We start from the raw sequence: 14071 nt of genomic DNA, 5'->3' as shown, positions 1-14071 counted from the left end.
CTTTATCCTTCTTTACCCTATGATGGACATCTAGGTTTTTTCCATAGTTTGGCTATTGTGGACATTGCTACTATAAACATTTTGGTGCACATGCCCTTTCAGATCACTACGTTTGTATCTTTAGGGTAAATACCCAGTAGTGCAATTGCTGGGTCATAGGTTAGTTCTAATTTCAACATTTTGAGGAACCTCCATGCTGTCTTCCAGAGTGGTTGCACCAGCTTGCATTCCCACCAACAGTGTAGGAGGGTTCCCCTTTCTCCGCATCCTCGCCAGCATCTGTCATTTCCTGACTTGTTGATTTTAGCCATTCTGACTGGTGTGAGGTGATATCTCATTGTGGTTTTGATTTGTATTTCCCTGATGCCGAGTGATATGGAGCACTTTTTCATGTGTCTGTTGGCCTTCTGGATGTCTTCTTTGCAGAAATGTCTGTTCATGTCCTCTGCCCATTTCTTGAATAGATTATTTGTTACTTGGGTGTTGAGTTTGCTAAGTTCTTTATAGGTTTTGGACAGGAGCCCTTTATCTGATATGTCATTTCCAAACCTCTTCTCCATTCTGTCAGTTGTCTTTTGGTTTTGTTAATTGTTTCCTTTGCTGTGCAAAAACTTTTTATCTTGATAAAATCCCAGTAGTTCATTTTTGCCCTTGCTTCCCTTGCGTTTGGTGATGTTCCTAGGAAGATGTTGCTGTGGCTGAGGTCAAAGAGGTTGCTACCTATGTTCTCCTCAAGGATTTTGATGGATTTCTTTCACACATTGAGGTCCTTCATCCATTTTGAGTCTATTTTCGTGTGGGTGTAAGGAAATGGTCCAATTTCATTTTTCTACATGTCGTTGTCCAATTTTCCCAACACCATTTATTGAAGAGGCTGTCTTTTTTCCATTGGACATTCTTTCCTGCTTTGTTGAAGATTAGTTGACCATAGAGTTGAGGGTCTATTTCTGGGATCTCTATTCTATTCCATTGATCTATGTGTCTGTTTTTGTGCCAATACCATGCTGTCTTGATGATGACAGCTTTGGAATAGAGCTTGAAGTCCGGAATTGTGAGGCCACCAACTTTGGCTTTCTTTTTCAATATCCCTTTGGCTATTCGAGGTCTTTTCTGGTTCCATATAAATTTTAGAATTATTTGTTCCATTTCTTTGAAAAAGATGGATGGTACTTTGATAGGAATTGCATTAAATGTGTAGATTGCTTTAGGTAGCATAGACATTTTCACAATATTTATTCTTCTAGTCCAGGAGCATGGAACATTTTTCCATTTCTTTGTGTCTTCCTCAATTTCTTTCATGAGTACTTTATAATTTTCTGAGTATAGATTCTGTGTCTCTTTGGTTAGGTTTATTCCTAGGTATCTTATGGTTTGGGGTGCAATTGTAAATGGGATTGACTCCTTAATTTCTCTTTCTTCTGTCTTGTTGTTGATGTAGAGAAATGCAACTGATTTCTGTGCATTGATTTTATATCCTGACACTTTACTGAATTCCAGTACAAGCTCTAGCAGTTTTGGAATGGAGTCTTTTGGGTTTTCCACATACAGTATCATATCATCTGCGAAGAGTGATAATTTGACTTCTTCTTTGCCGATTTGGATGCATTTAATTTCCTTTTGTTTTCTGATTGCTGAGGCTAGGACCTCTAGTACTATGTTGAATAGCAGTGGTGATAATGGACATCCCTGCCGTGTTCCTGATCTTAGTGGAAAAGCTTTCAGTTTTTAACCATTGAGAATGATATTTGCGGTGGGTTTTTCATAGATGGCTTTGATGATATTGAGGTATGTGCCCTCTATCCCTACACTTTGAAGAGTTTTGATCAGGAAGGGATGCTGTACTTTGTCAAGTGCTTTTTCAGCATCTATTGAGAGTATCATATGGTTCTTGTTCTTTCTTTTATTGATGTGTTGTATCACATTGACTGATTTGCGGATGTTGAACCAACTTTGCAGCCCTGGAATAAATCCCACTTGGTCGTGGTGAATAATCCTTTTAATGTACTGTTGAATCCTATTGGCTAGTATTTTGGTGAGAATTTTTGCATCTGTGTTCATCAAGGATATTGGTCTATAGCTCTCTTTTTTGATGGGATCCTTGTCTGGTTTTGGGATCAAGGTGATGCTGGCCTCATAAAATGAGTTTGGAAGTTTTCCTTCCATTTCTATTTTTTGGAACTGTTTCAGGAGAATAGAAATTAGTTCTTCTTTAAATATTTGATAGAATTCCCCCGGGAAGCCGTCTGGCCCTGGGCTTTTGTTTGTTTGGAGATTTTTAATGACTGTTTCAATCTCCTTACTGGTTATGGGTCTGTTCGGGCTTTCTATTTCTTCCTGGTTCAGTTGTGGTAGTTTATATGTTTGTAGAAATGCATCCATTTCTTCCCGATTGTCAAATTTGTTGGAGTAGAGTTGCTCATAGTATGTTCTTATAATTGTATTTCTTTGGTGTTAGTTGTGATCTCTCCTCTTTCATTCATGATTTTATTTATTTGGGTCCTTTCTCTTTTCTTTTTGATAAGTCAGGCCAGGGGTTTATCAATCTTATTAATTCTTTCAAAGAACCAGTCCTAGTTTTGTTAATTTGTTCTATTGTTTTTTTGGTTTCTATTTCATTGATTTCTGCCCTGATCTTTATGATTTCTCTTCTCCTGCTGGGTTTAGGATTTCTTTCTTGTTCTTTCTCCAGCTTTTTTAGGTGTAGGGTTAGGTTGTATACCTGAAACCTTTCTTGTTTCTTGAGAAAGGCTTGTACCACAATATATTTTCCTCTCAGGACTGCCTTTGTTGTGTCCCACAGATTTTGAACCATTGTGTTTTCATTATCATTTGTTTCCATGAATTTTTTAAATTCTTTAATTTCCTAGTTGATCTATTCATTCTTTAGAAGGATGCTGTTTAGTATCCATGTATTTGGGCTCTTTCCAAATTTCCTCTTGTAATTGAGTTCTAGCTTCAGAGCATTGCGGTCTGAAAATATGCAGGGGATGATCCCAATCTTTTGATACCAGCTGAGACCTGATTTAGGACCGAGGATAGGATCTATTTTGGAGAATGTTCCATGTGCACTAGAGAAGAATGTGTATTCTGTTTTTTGGGGATAGAATGTTCTGAATATATCTGTGATGTCCATCTGGTCCAGTGTGTCATTCAAGGCCTGTATTTCCTTGTTGATCTTTTGCTTGGATGATCTGTCCATTTCAGTGAGGGGAGTGTTAAAGTCCCCTACTATTATTGTATTACTGTTGATGTGTTTCTTTGATTTTGTTATTAATTGGTTTATATACTTGGCTGCTCCCACATTGGGGGCATAGATATTTAAAATTGTTAGATCTTCTTGTTGGTCATATCCTTTGAGTATGATATAGTGTCCTTCCTCATCTCTTATTATAGTCTTTGGCTTGAAATCTAATTGATCTGATATAAGGATTTCCACTCCTGCTTTCTTCTGATGTCCATTAGCATGGTAAATTCTTTTCCACACCCTCACTTTAAATCTGAAGGTGTCTTGAGGTTTCTTGTAGGCAACATATAGACGGGTTTTGTTTTTTTATCCATTCCGATTCCCTGTTTCTTTTGATTGGGGGCATTTAGCCCATTAACATTCAGGGTAACTATTGAGAGATATGAATTTAGTGCCATTGTATTGCCTGTAAGGTGACTGTTACTGTATATTGTTTCTGTTCCTTTCTGATCTACTACTTTTAGTCTCTCTTTGCTTAGAGGACCCCTTCCAATATTTCCTGTAGAGCTGGTTTGGTGTTTGCAAATTCTTGCAGTTTTTGTTTTTCCTGGAAGCCTTTAATTTCTCCTTCTCTTTTCAATGATAGCCTAGCTGGATATAGTATTCTTGGCTGCATGTTTTTCCCATTTAGTGCTTTGAAAATATCATGCCAGCTCTTTCTGGCCTGCCAGGTCGCTGTGGATAAATCTGCTACTAATCTAATATTTTTACCATTATATGTTACAGACTTCTTTTCCCGGGCTGCTTTCAGGATTTTCTCTTTGTCACTAAGACTTGTAAATTTTACTATTAGGTGACGGGGTGTGGACCTATTCTTATTGATTTTGAGGGGGGTTCTCTGCACCTCCTGGATTTTGATGCTTGTTCCCTTTGCCATATTGGGGAAATTCTCCCCAATAATTCTCTCCAGTATACCTTCTGCTCCCCTCTCTCTTTCTTCTTCTTCTGGAATCCCAATTATTCTAATGTTTTTTTTTTGTCTTATGGTGTCACTTATCTCTCGAATTCTCCCCTCTGGTCCAGTAGCTGTTTGTCCCTCTTTTGCTCAGCTTCTTTATTCTCTGTCATTTGGTCTTCTATATCGCTAATTCTTTCTTCTGCCTCATTTATCCTAGCAGTGAGAGCCTCCATTTTTTATTGCACCTCATTAATGCCTTTATTTATTTCAACTTGGTTAGGTTTTAGTTCTTTTATTTCTCCAGAAAGGGCTTTTATATCTCCCGTGGGGGTTTCTCTAATATCTTCCATGACTTTTTCAAGCTCAGCTAGAACCTTGAGAATCTTCATTCTGAACTCTAGATCTGACATATTACTAATGTCTGCATTGATTAGGTCCCTAGCCTTCAGTACTGCCTCTTGTTCTTTTTTTTGTGGTGAATTTTTCCACCTTGTCATTTTGTGCAGATAAGAGTATATGGAGGAGCAAGTAAAATACCAAAAGGGTGGCAACAACCCCAGGCAAATATGCTTTAACCAAATCGAAGAGATCACAAATCGTGAGGGGGGAGAAAGAGGATAAAAAGAGGTTCAGAAAGAAAAAAAAAAAGAAAAGAAAAGAAGAAAAGAAACATTTAAAAAAAGAAAATGAATAAAGAAAAAATATAAAAAAAGAAATATATATATATTAGATAAACTAGTTTAAAAACGTTTAAAAAGAAAAGGGGAAAAGTTAAAAAAAATTTAGCTGAAGAAGAGAAAAAAAATTGAAAAAGAAAAAAAAAATTAAATTAACTGCAAGACTAAAGAATCATGGGAGAAAGCCATGAGTTCCGTGCTTTGCTTTCTCTTCCTCTGGAATTCTGCTGCTCTCTTTGGTATTTAAACTGTACTCCTTGGTAGGTGAACTTGGTCCTGGCTGGATTTCTTGTTGATCTTCTGGGGAAGGGGCCTGTTGTAGTGATTCTCAAGTGTTTTTGCCCCAGGCGGAATTGCACCGCCCTTACCAGGGGCCAGGCTGAGTAATCCGCTCAGCTTTGCTTTGGGGAGCTTTTGTTCCCTGAGCGCTTTCCGTAGAGTTCCAGAGGACAAGAATGAAAATGGCGGCCTCCCGTTCTCCGGCCCAGAGGATCTGAGAGCCAGGAGCCCAACTCCTCAGTGCGCCCTCAGAGAACAGCACCCAATTACTCCCGTCTCCCTGGCCTCCGAGCTCACCGAGCCTGTGACCAGTTGAAGGTAACCCCGAGCTGAGAGCTCACTTCTCGGCTCTGTGTCTGTAGCCAGCTTCCCCGTTCTAATACCTGTAAGCTCTGCGACACTCAGACATCCCCGATCATTCTGTGAATCTACGGGACCTCCGGCCATGCTGATCCTGTGTGGTTTTCACCCCGGTTTAGCCTCTGGAGTGATGTCATTCAGCGGAACAGACTTTTAAAAGTCCTGATTTTGTGCTCCATTGCTCTGCTGCTTGCTGAGAGCCGGCCCCTCCCCCCGGGGTCTATCTTCCCGTCGTTTTGGATTCATTTCTCCGCCAGTCCTACCTTTCAGAAAGTGGTTGATTTTCTGTTTCTAGAATTGCTGTTTTTTTTTCTCTTTGATCTGCCTTTGGATTTGTAGGTGTTTTCAATCTTTAGATAAGCTATCTAGCTGATCTGCTACCTGCAGTAGTGTCAGCCTGCTACTTCTCTGCCATCTTGACTCCTCCCATATATACATTTTATTATTTAAAGAAAATTAATTCCAATATAGTCAACATGCAGTGTCACATTAGTTTCAGGTGTACAATATAGTAGTTCACCACTTCTGTACAACACCTGGTGTTCATCACAAGTGCACTGCTTAATCCTATCACCTATTTCACCCATCCCCGCCACCCACATACCTCTGGTAACCATCAGTTTGTTCTCTAGAGTTAAGAGTCTGTTTCTTAGCTTGTTACTCTCTCTCTCTTGTTTCCTTTGCTCACTTGTTTTATTTCTTAAATTCAACATATGGAGTGAAATCATGGTATTTGTCTTTCTGTGACTGGCTTATTTCACTTTGGGCGTACTCTCTAGCTCTATCCATGTCCTTGTATGCACACTAACACACACACACATGCACACATACAATGTCTTCTTTATCCATTCATCTATTGATGGACACTTGTGCTGCTTCCATAATTTGGCTATTGTAAATAATGCTGCTGTAAACACAGGAGTGTATGTATCCCTTTGAATTAATATTTTTGTATTTGGGGGTAAATATGCAGTAGTACAATTACTGGATCATAGGGTAGTTCTATTTTTAACTTTCTGAGGAAGTTCCATACTGTTTTTCACAGTGGCTGCATCAGTTTGCATTTCTATCAGCAGTGCAAGAGGGTTCCTTTTTCTCTGTGTCCTTGCCAATATTTGTTTTTTATGTTTTTGATTTTAGCTATTCTGACAGTATGAGTTGATATCTCATTGTAGTTATGATTTGCACTTCCCTGATGATGAATGTTGAGCATCTTTTCATGCACGACCTGAGTGTCTTCTTTGTAGAATTGTCTGTTCATGTCTTCAAGTGGATTTTTTATTTTTTTGGATGTTGAGTTATATAAGTTCTTTATATATTTTGGACACTAACCCTTTATCAGATATGTCATTTAAAAATATCTTCCCCCATTCTGTAGGTTGCCTTTTAGTTTTGTTGACTGTTTCTTTCACTGTGTAGAAGCATTTTATTTTTATGTAGTCCTAATTGTTTATTTTTGCTTTTATTTCCATTGCCTCAGCAGACATATCTGGAACTGTTAATGATGTCAGAGATATAACGGCTCATTATGTCTTCTAGGATTTTTATGGTTTCAAGTCTCACATTTAGTTCTTTAATCTAATTTTGAGTTTATTTATGCCTATGGTGTAAGAAAGTGGTCCAGTGTCATTCTTTTGCATGTAGCTGACCAGTTTTTCCAACACCATTTGTCGAAGAGACTGTCTTTTTTGTATTGGATATTCTTTCCTCCTTTGTTGAAGATTAATTGACCACATAATTGTGGATTTATTTCTGGGTTTTCTGTTCTGTTCTATTGATCTATGTATCTGTTTTTGTGCTAGTACCATACTGTTTTGAGTAGTACAGTTTTGTAATAATAACTTGAACTCTGGAATTGTGATATATCAGTTTGTTGTTGTTGTTTCAAAATTTCTTTGGCTCTTCAGGGTCTTTTGCGGTTTCATATAAATTTTAGGATTTTATTTTGGCCTAGTTCTGTAAAAAATACTGAAAATAGTTATTCTTGAATCAGGTTTAACAGTTCTGTTTTTCTAAAGATGTGTATACTTCATCTATGATTTAAAATTTTTTAACATGAAATGTTCATATTATTCTATATCTTGTCACAATGTACACATTTTCTCTCTCATTGAAGTTCTCACTGTGTTCATCCATTCTTCTACAAAGTTTGGTGAATATCTTCACAACCACTACTCTGAATTCTTTTTTTTTTTTTTAATTTTATTTATTTATTTATTTGACAGTGGAAGAATGAGAGAACACAAGCCGGTGGAATGACAGTCCGAGGAAGAGGGAGAGGGAGAAGCAGGCTCCCTGCTGAGCAGAGAGCCCAATGTGGGGCTTGATCCCAGTTTCTGAGCCAAAGGCAGTTGCTTAACCAACTGAGCCACCCAGGTACCCCAGCCATTACTTTGATTTCCTTATCAGATAGATTACTTATCTCAATTTCATTGAAGTCTTTTTCTGACATTTTATTTTGTTCTTTTGTTTGGAACATATTCATCTGTTTTCTCAATGTGCTTTACTGTCTATGTGTGTTTCTATGTTTTGGGCAAAACAGTCACCTCTCTTGGTCTTGAAGGAGTGCCCTCATGTAGGCGATGAAAATTACTCTTTCAACCTTGCCCTAGTTCTTGGTTGTCTCTCTAATCTTTGTGGTTGTCTAAGCAGCCTGGTTAATTTTGGATGGGTCCTTGCCATTGGGAGTGTGCCAAGACCTGTCATTTTTCAAGAGGAATGAACTCAGTCAGTACCTAATTTCATGCTGATTAGAAGCCAGACCCTCGGGCAACAGCTTTTAAAATGTGCAAATATATATAATCTTGTGGGGCCACAATTGTAAACCCTGTTGGCCACTAAACCAGGAGATCTGAAGGTGTCCCCTAGCTGACATGCAAAAACTGTGGCTCAAAATGGGTATATAAGCCTCTTTCTGGGAGAACATTAGTGAGACCAGGGGAGAATGCAAGGATGGTGTTTCACTGCCTGTGATCCCTGAGAACTCCACTGTAGTCTCTAGATGTATGGCAAGCCCAAAGGCTGTTCCTCAGGCTGAAGCACCAGCATGAGTAAATAGGCCTTTTTCAAGGAGACTGGGGGTGTGCTTCATTTTATACTCTGTGCAGAGCACTCGGTATAGTAGCCTACCAAGAACTCTTTTCCAATTATTATAGTCTCATTAAGCCCAATAACATAAGCCGTCTTGGCCACCAGGGCCAGGCGATAAAGGGGCATCTCTTGTGTGGACTGCATGCATCTACCAGCTTTAGCAATGCAGCTGGGAGGCTCAGGGGACAGGGCATGCCTGCCAGCTTTAGCAAGGGAGGGAGAACGCCTTGGTTGTACACACCTGCTGGTTTCAGCAAGGTGGCAGGATAGTATTGTGCCTACATGTGAACCCCAGGAGGAGAATGCTGCAGCTGCTCATCCCCACTGGCCTTAGCAAGGCAGTGGGAGAGTGCCCCATCTGAACATACCAGCCTATGCTGGCAAGCTAGAGGGAGAGTGCAGAAATGGTACTCACTGACAACTCCATCTCTAAAGAGATTTGCAACTGGCAGATGTTCGAATATTAACAAATGAGTCTCCTCCACATATAGTCTAGGTACTTTTCAAACTGCTGCTTTTGCTCTGGGTCTCAGGGTGAGGGAGAGTGCATGAGAGTCCTTTAATAGGAGTATCTCAGGTCCCTACAGGGTCTCTAGGAGGTAAGCTCTGTTTATTTTCTAAGCCAGATGTTTTGGATGTTTGTATCTCTAGGGAAGGTCCTAAGGGAGAAGGTGCCTGATGTAGGGCACAAGTCCCTTTCTTCTCTGGGAGAAATTCTGGATTTGTGAGATCCCTCTCTATTTTGGGTCGCCATAGTTGGGGTGGGTTTTTTAGTAAGACCATGTCTCCATCTCTCCTACCTGTCTCAGTGTGGTCCTTTTATCCTTTGCTGTAGAGGAACAGTTCACTACTTTTCTTTTCTTTTTCAGAGTGCATTTGTTTCATATGTAGATGCAGATTTGGTGTGTCTCAGGGCAGAGGTGAGTTCAAGGTCTTCCTATGCTGCCATCTTAGACTTCCCCCTGTAACATAAGTATTAAGGCTCTGTATTTCCCTCTAAGTATTGCTTTGACTATATTCCATAGATTTTTATATATAGCCTTTTAGTTATAGTTTGTATATATTTTCTATCCTGCATTATGATTTTTACTCATAAGTTAAAACTTTTCTTAATTTTAAAGACAATTTTTGTTTATATTTCATTGTTATTTTTATTTTTTTAAAAAAGATTTTATTTATTTATGTGATAGATATCACTAGTAGGCAGAGAGGCAGGCAGAGAGTGGGAGAAGCAGGCTTCCCGCTGAGCAGAGAGCCCAATGTGGGGCTTGATCCTAGGACCCTGAAATCATGACCTGAGCTGAAGGCAGAGGCTTTAACCCACTTATTGTTATTTTTAATTAAATTTTAATTATTGTTATTTTTAATTTGTTATTGTTACTTTTAAATAAATTTTAATGTAGTCATATAATATGCTTTGGATGTTATTGTTATTGTTATTTTTAAATAAATTTGTTATTTATTTTCATTGTTATTGTTATTTTTAAATAAATTTTATTGTTATTTTTGTTATTGTTATTTTTAAATAAATTTTTATTGTTATTTTTAAATAACATTGTTATTTTAAAATAAATTTTAATGTAGTCATATAATATGCTTTGAATGCTCCCAATAATTTGAAATTAATGAGATAATTTTCCAGAAGTTCCATATATTCTGCTTCTTTATATTTCTATATATACCCATTAGATAGAGCTCAGTATTTTTGTTGCTCACATTTTCTGAGTTAATGTGCTAGAGATAAATGCAAACAAAAATTATTATTCATTCAGTTAATTACTATTTGCCCGAGAGATATTAATTCAATAAGTATTCAGTTAATTCCTGCTATATGATTCAAACTAAACTCATCGGACTATAAGCTGTTTTACTTTATAAAAATTTTTTAAGGCTTTTTCCTGATATTCTGATTGGGGAGGGAAATAATATAAATAGAGTATTTCATGAGTAATATAAATGAAAACTTATTCAATAAGATCACAAAGGTGGGACTCAAAACTTTGGAGGATCCAAGAGGTCTTCTCAAAACAGGTAATGTTTGAAGTGACCTTAAAGAATGAGTGGAAATTTTGATAGCTGGAGAAATGGAAACTAGAGAGAAAGGATATTTTATTTTATTTTATTTTTTTAAGAGCTAAGAAAATTATTTATTGGATGGTAAAGTAATATTAATATCTTGTGTGGTTTTTTTCTTTTCCTCTTTATGCCATATTTAATTTTTTTTTAATTTGAGTATAGTTGACAAATAATATTGCATTAGTTTCAGGTGTACAATATAGTGATTCATTTACCAGAGTGTAGCTACCATCTGTCACCTCACAATGCTGTTAGAATATCATTGACTATATTCTGTATTCTGTGCCTTTTATTCCCTCAATTTAAATCATTCTATAACTGGAAGTCTGTATCTGCCACCCTCCTTTTTCCACCCCCTAACCCCTTCTCTCTAGCAATCATCAGTTTGTTCTCTGTATTTATAGATCTGATTCTGCTATTTATTTATTTATTCATTCGCTCATTTTGTTTTTTTAGATTCTATGTATCAGTGAAATCACATAGTATTGGGGAAAAGACATTTTAGATGGAGGAAACAAAATAACTCGTACCTCCACATAGTTGGAACATGCTTGTGGAAGGTGGTAGGAGGAAGAATATATATGAGAGAGTTTAATTTTATTTCAAGATGTGCACAAAGGCAGTGGGTCAAGTTAGAGCATGTTTAAGAGCCCCCCCCCGGCTTTTGTATTGGAAAACAATGAAGGAAAATTTGAGAAAGATTAAGATAATACTAGGGAGATCATAAATGCCATAAAGAAGAATTAGTAATTTTTTCTGTAGGCTCTTTAGATACTATAATTACAAGATTAATAACACATTTAGAAATAAAAATAAAAATCTCATGCATGAAATAAATATACTTTTAATCTTTAAAAATAATATTTATGAATTTTTTTAAAGATTTTATTTATTTATTTGATAGATAGAGATCACAAGTAGGCAGAGAGGCAGGCAGAGAGAGAGGGAGAGGAGGAAGCAGGCTCCCTGCTGAGCAGAGAGCCCGATGCGGGGCTCCATCCCAGGACCCTGGGATAATGACCTGAGCCAAAGGCAGGGGCTTTAACTCACTGAGCCACCCAGGCGCCCCAAAAATAATATTTATGAATTATTAAGGACAGATATTAGAAAAATGGAGTGGGACAAGAATATTCTCTAGGTCAGTGATCTTCAAACTTTTCCCCAAATGCACATCTAAAATTTTTCTTCATAATTTTAAAAATTAAAAATTTTTTGCTTATTACAATAACATAGTCAGTCTTCTGACTGAACTCTTAAGTGTGCAAAGTAATGTTTTGTTGTTGAAAATCCAACCTATAATGAGGCTTTTTAAAATTTGTTTATGGATTTGTGAAGACATGTTACTTCTTACCAGAATAATTTTTCATATTTATATATAAGCAATCAGAAAAATGACTTACACAAAAAAATTCATGAAAATGGAAGTAGTTTATTATAGCAATACCGCTCAATTTGTTGAATCCATTCAGAGTTATATATCACAAATCACATAGTGAGCATTCACCAAAAGATATTTTTAATGATTTACCGGTGGCAGCCCAGTTCTATTTTTTAAAGCAAAGTAGAAACCATATGACTCACTAAAGGATTTCTTACCAAGTTACTGTGAATCATTCACTTTTTCAGTTTCTGGGAAATATACCAAAAAAGTTTATCTAGACTTACCAAATGACTACTAATTACACTTATAACTCTTTTGCTAGAATTGCCATGATATGTTTAGAAAAGGTTGAAAATATCAAAATGTTGTTAATTTTAATACATACTTTCTAGTACATTACTTTTTGAAGAAATATTTTAACTTGTAATTTAAACATATTTATTTCAAAAGGGTTGGAACCGTAAACCTAGCTCATTAAAACTACAAAATACTTGCTATAAATTTAGTAGGCAAAATCCATCCTCATTATCAAGCCAATGAAATTTACTTTCAGTCAAGTAGGGTATGGCTTAACTTTTCAAATAAAATAAATGTTTTTGTAATTAAATTTATTTATTTTCAGCATAACAGTATTCATTATTTTTTCACCACACCCAGTGCTCCATGCAATCCGTGCCCTCTATAATACCCACCACCTGGTACCCCAACCTCCCACCCCACTAAAATAAATGTTTTAATACACATCCCTATGACACTCATTTGACCTCTGAGTTCCAACTTTAAGAAAGAGATCTGGAAGCTGGACATAGACTGGCTATCTGGGTATAACACTTAACAATGCCCTCTTTGCTTTGCCCTCTCAAGTTTTTCTTTCCAAAACCTCAGACAGGGAAAAGATAGAGTTTATTTTGTGTAAAGTGAGAGAAGGGTGACTTACATAAGGCAATATGGGAAAGAACAATTGGCATGACTTTGACCATTTTTAAATAAATCATTTTTAGAAATAGCATCTTTAGAGAATTTATTTTAAGAAAGAGTTCATAGGGAAGTTGAGAATGTAGGAGTTGATTCTTTTAGAACTAAGATGATCATACATTTATTAACAAAGCCAGCACAATTTAAGGGTAAAGAGGGGTGATACTTATAAAAGGGGAGCAATAATAGGCATAAATGGGGACTGCGATAAACCAGGATATGTCTGGTTACTTCACTGAGTTCTCTGTGCTCCTGCAACCTTTAGAAGGACTTCATGTACTCCAAGAGTTGCATATATTCAATTTGAAGACCCCGCCCCAGGTCGCAGACTTGGGAACATGTGCTAACATTTATTCAGCAAATACCATGACCCAAGGATGGTATTGTGTGATTTCTTTGCTTTATATGAGTTAATACTACAAGACTCTGTATATATATGCTTTATCTCTGTTTTACAGACAAGGAAAATGAAGTATAATGAAATAAAGAAATGTATCCAAGTTTACATATAGCTAGTAAATGATTGAACTTAAATTAGCCAATCAGCAGCGTCCTAAGATTGTGCTCTTTTAAACTTTACTGTGAGGCTCTTAAAGTGGTGTCAGCAAAAACAATCAGGAAGTAAGGGAGACTGACACTATCCAGTTTTCATTACAAAAATTATTTTGCTGACTCATTTCTTTTTTCAGATTGTCAGATTATTTATTCAATTCATTTCTAAGATGCTAATATGTATCAGATACTCTTAATACTTAAAAAAATGCTTTGTTTCATGTTTACCACTGCCCTGGGTCATAGGTCTTACCCTTAAGAACAAATAAACATAAAAAAAGAAGGAATATAATTAGGGTCACACAGTTAGAAGGTGAGATGGTTTAGTTTAAACTGAGTTATTTTGGTCAAAAGTTCCTAGAAATGTGTAGCATAAATGTTGAAGTAAAAATAAAATTTAGATGATATTATAGCAGCTCTCTATATTTTTTCAGCAACCTTGTACCACACACAACTTCAGGTTTCCCAGTAAATTCTCATTACAATATAGGCTCTAATACCATTAAAATGTCTTTACCTAATGCCTCCTGACCATGAAT

The sequence above is a fragment of the Mustela nigripes genome, chromosome 1, assembly GCF_022355385.1.
Source record: "Mustela nigripes isolate SB6536 chromosome 1, MUSNIG.SB6536, whole genome shotgun sequence".
Taxonomy (NCBI): domain Eukaryota; kingdom Metazoa; phylum Chordata; class Mammalia; order Carnivora; family Mustelidae; genus Mustela; species Mustela nigripes.
Note: the sequence above shows the minus strand (reverse complement) of the source record.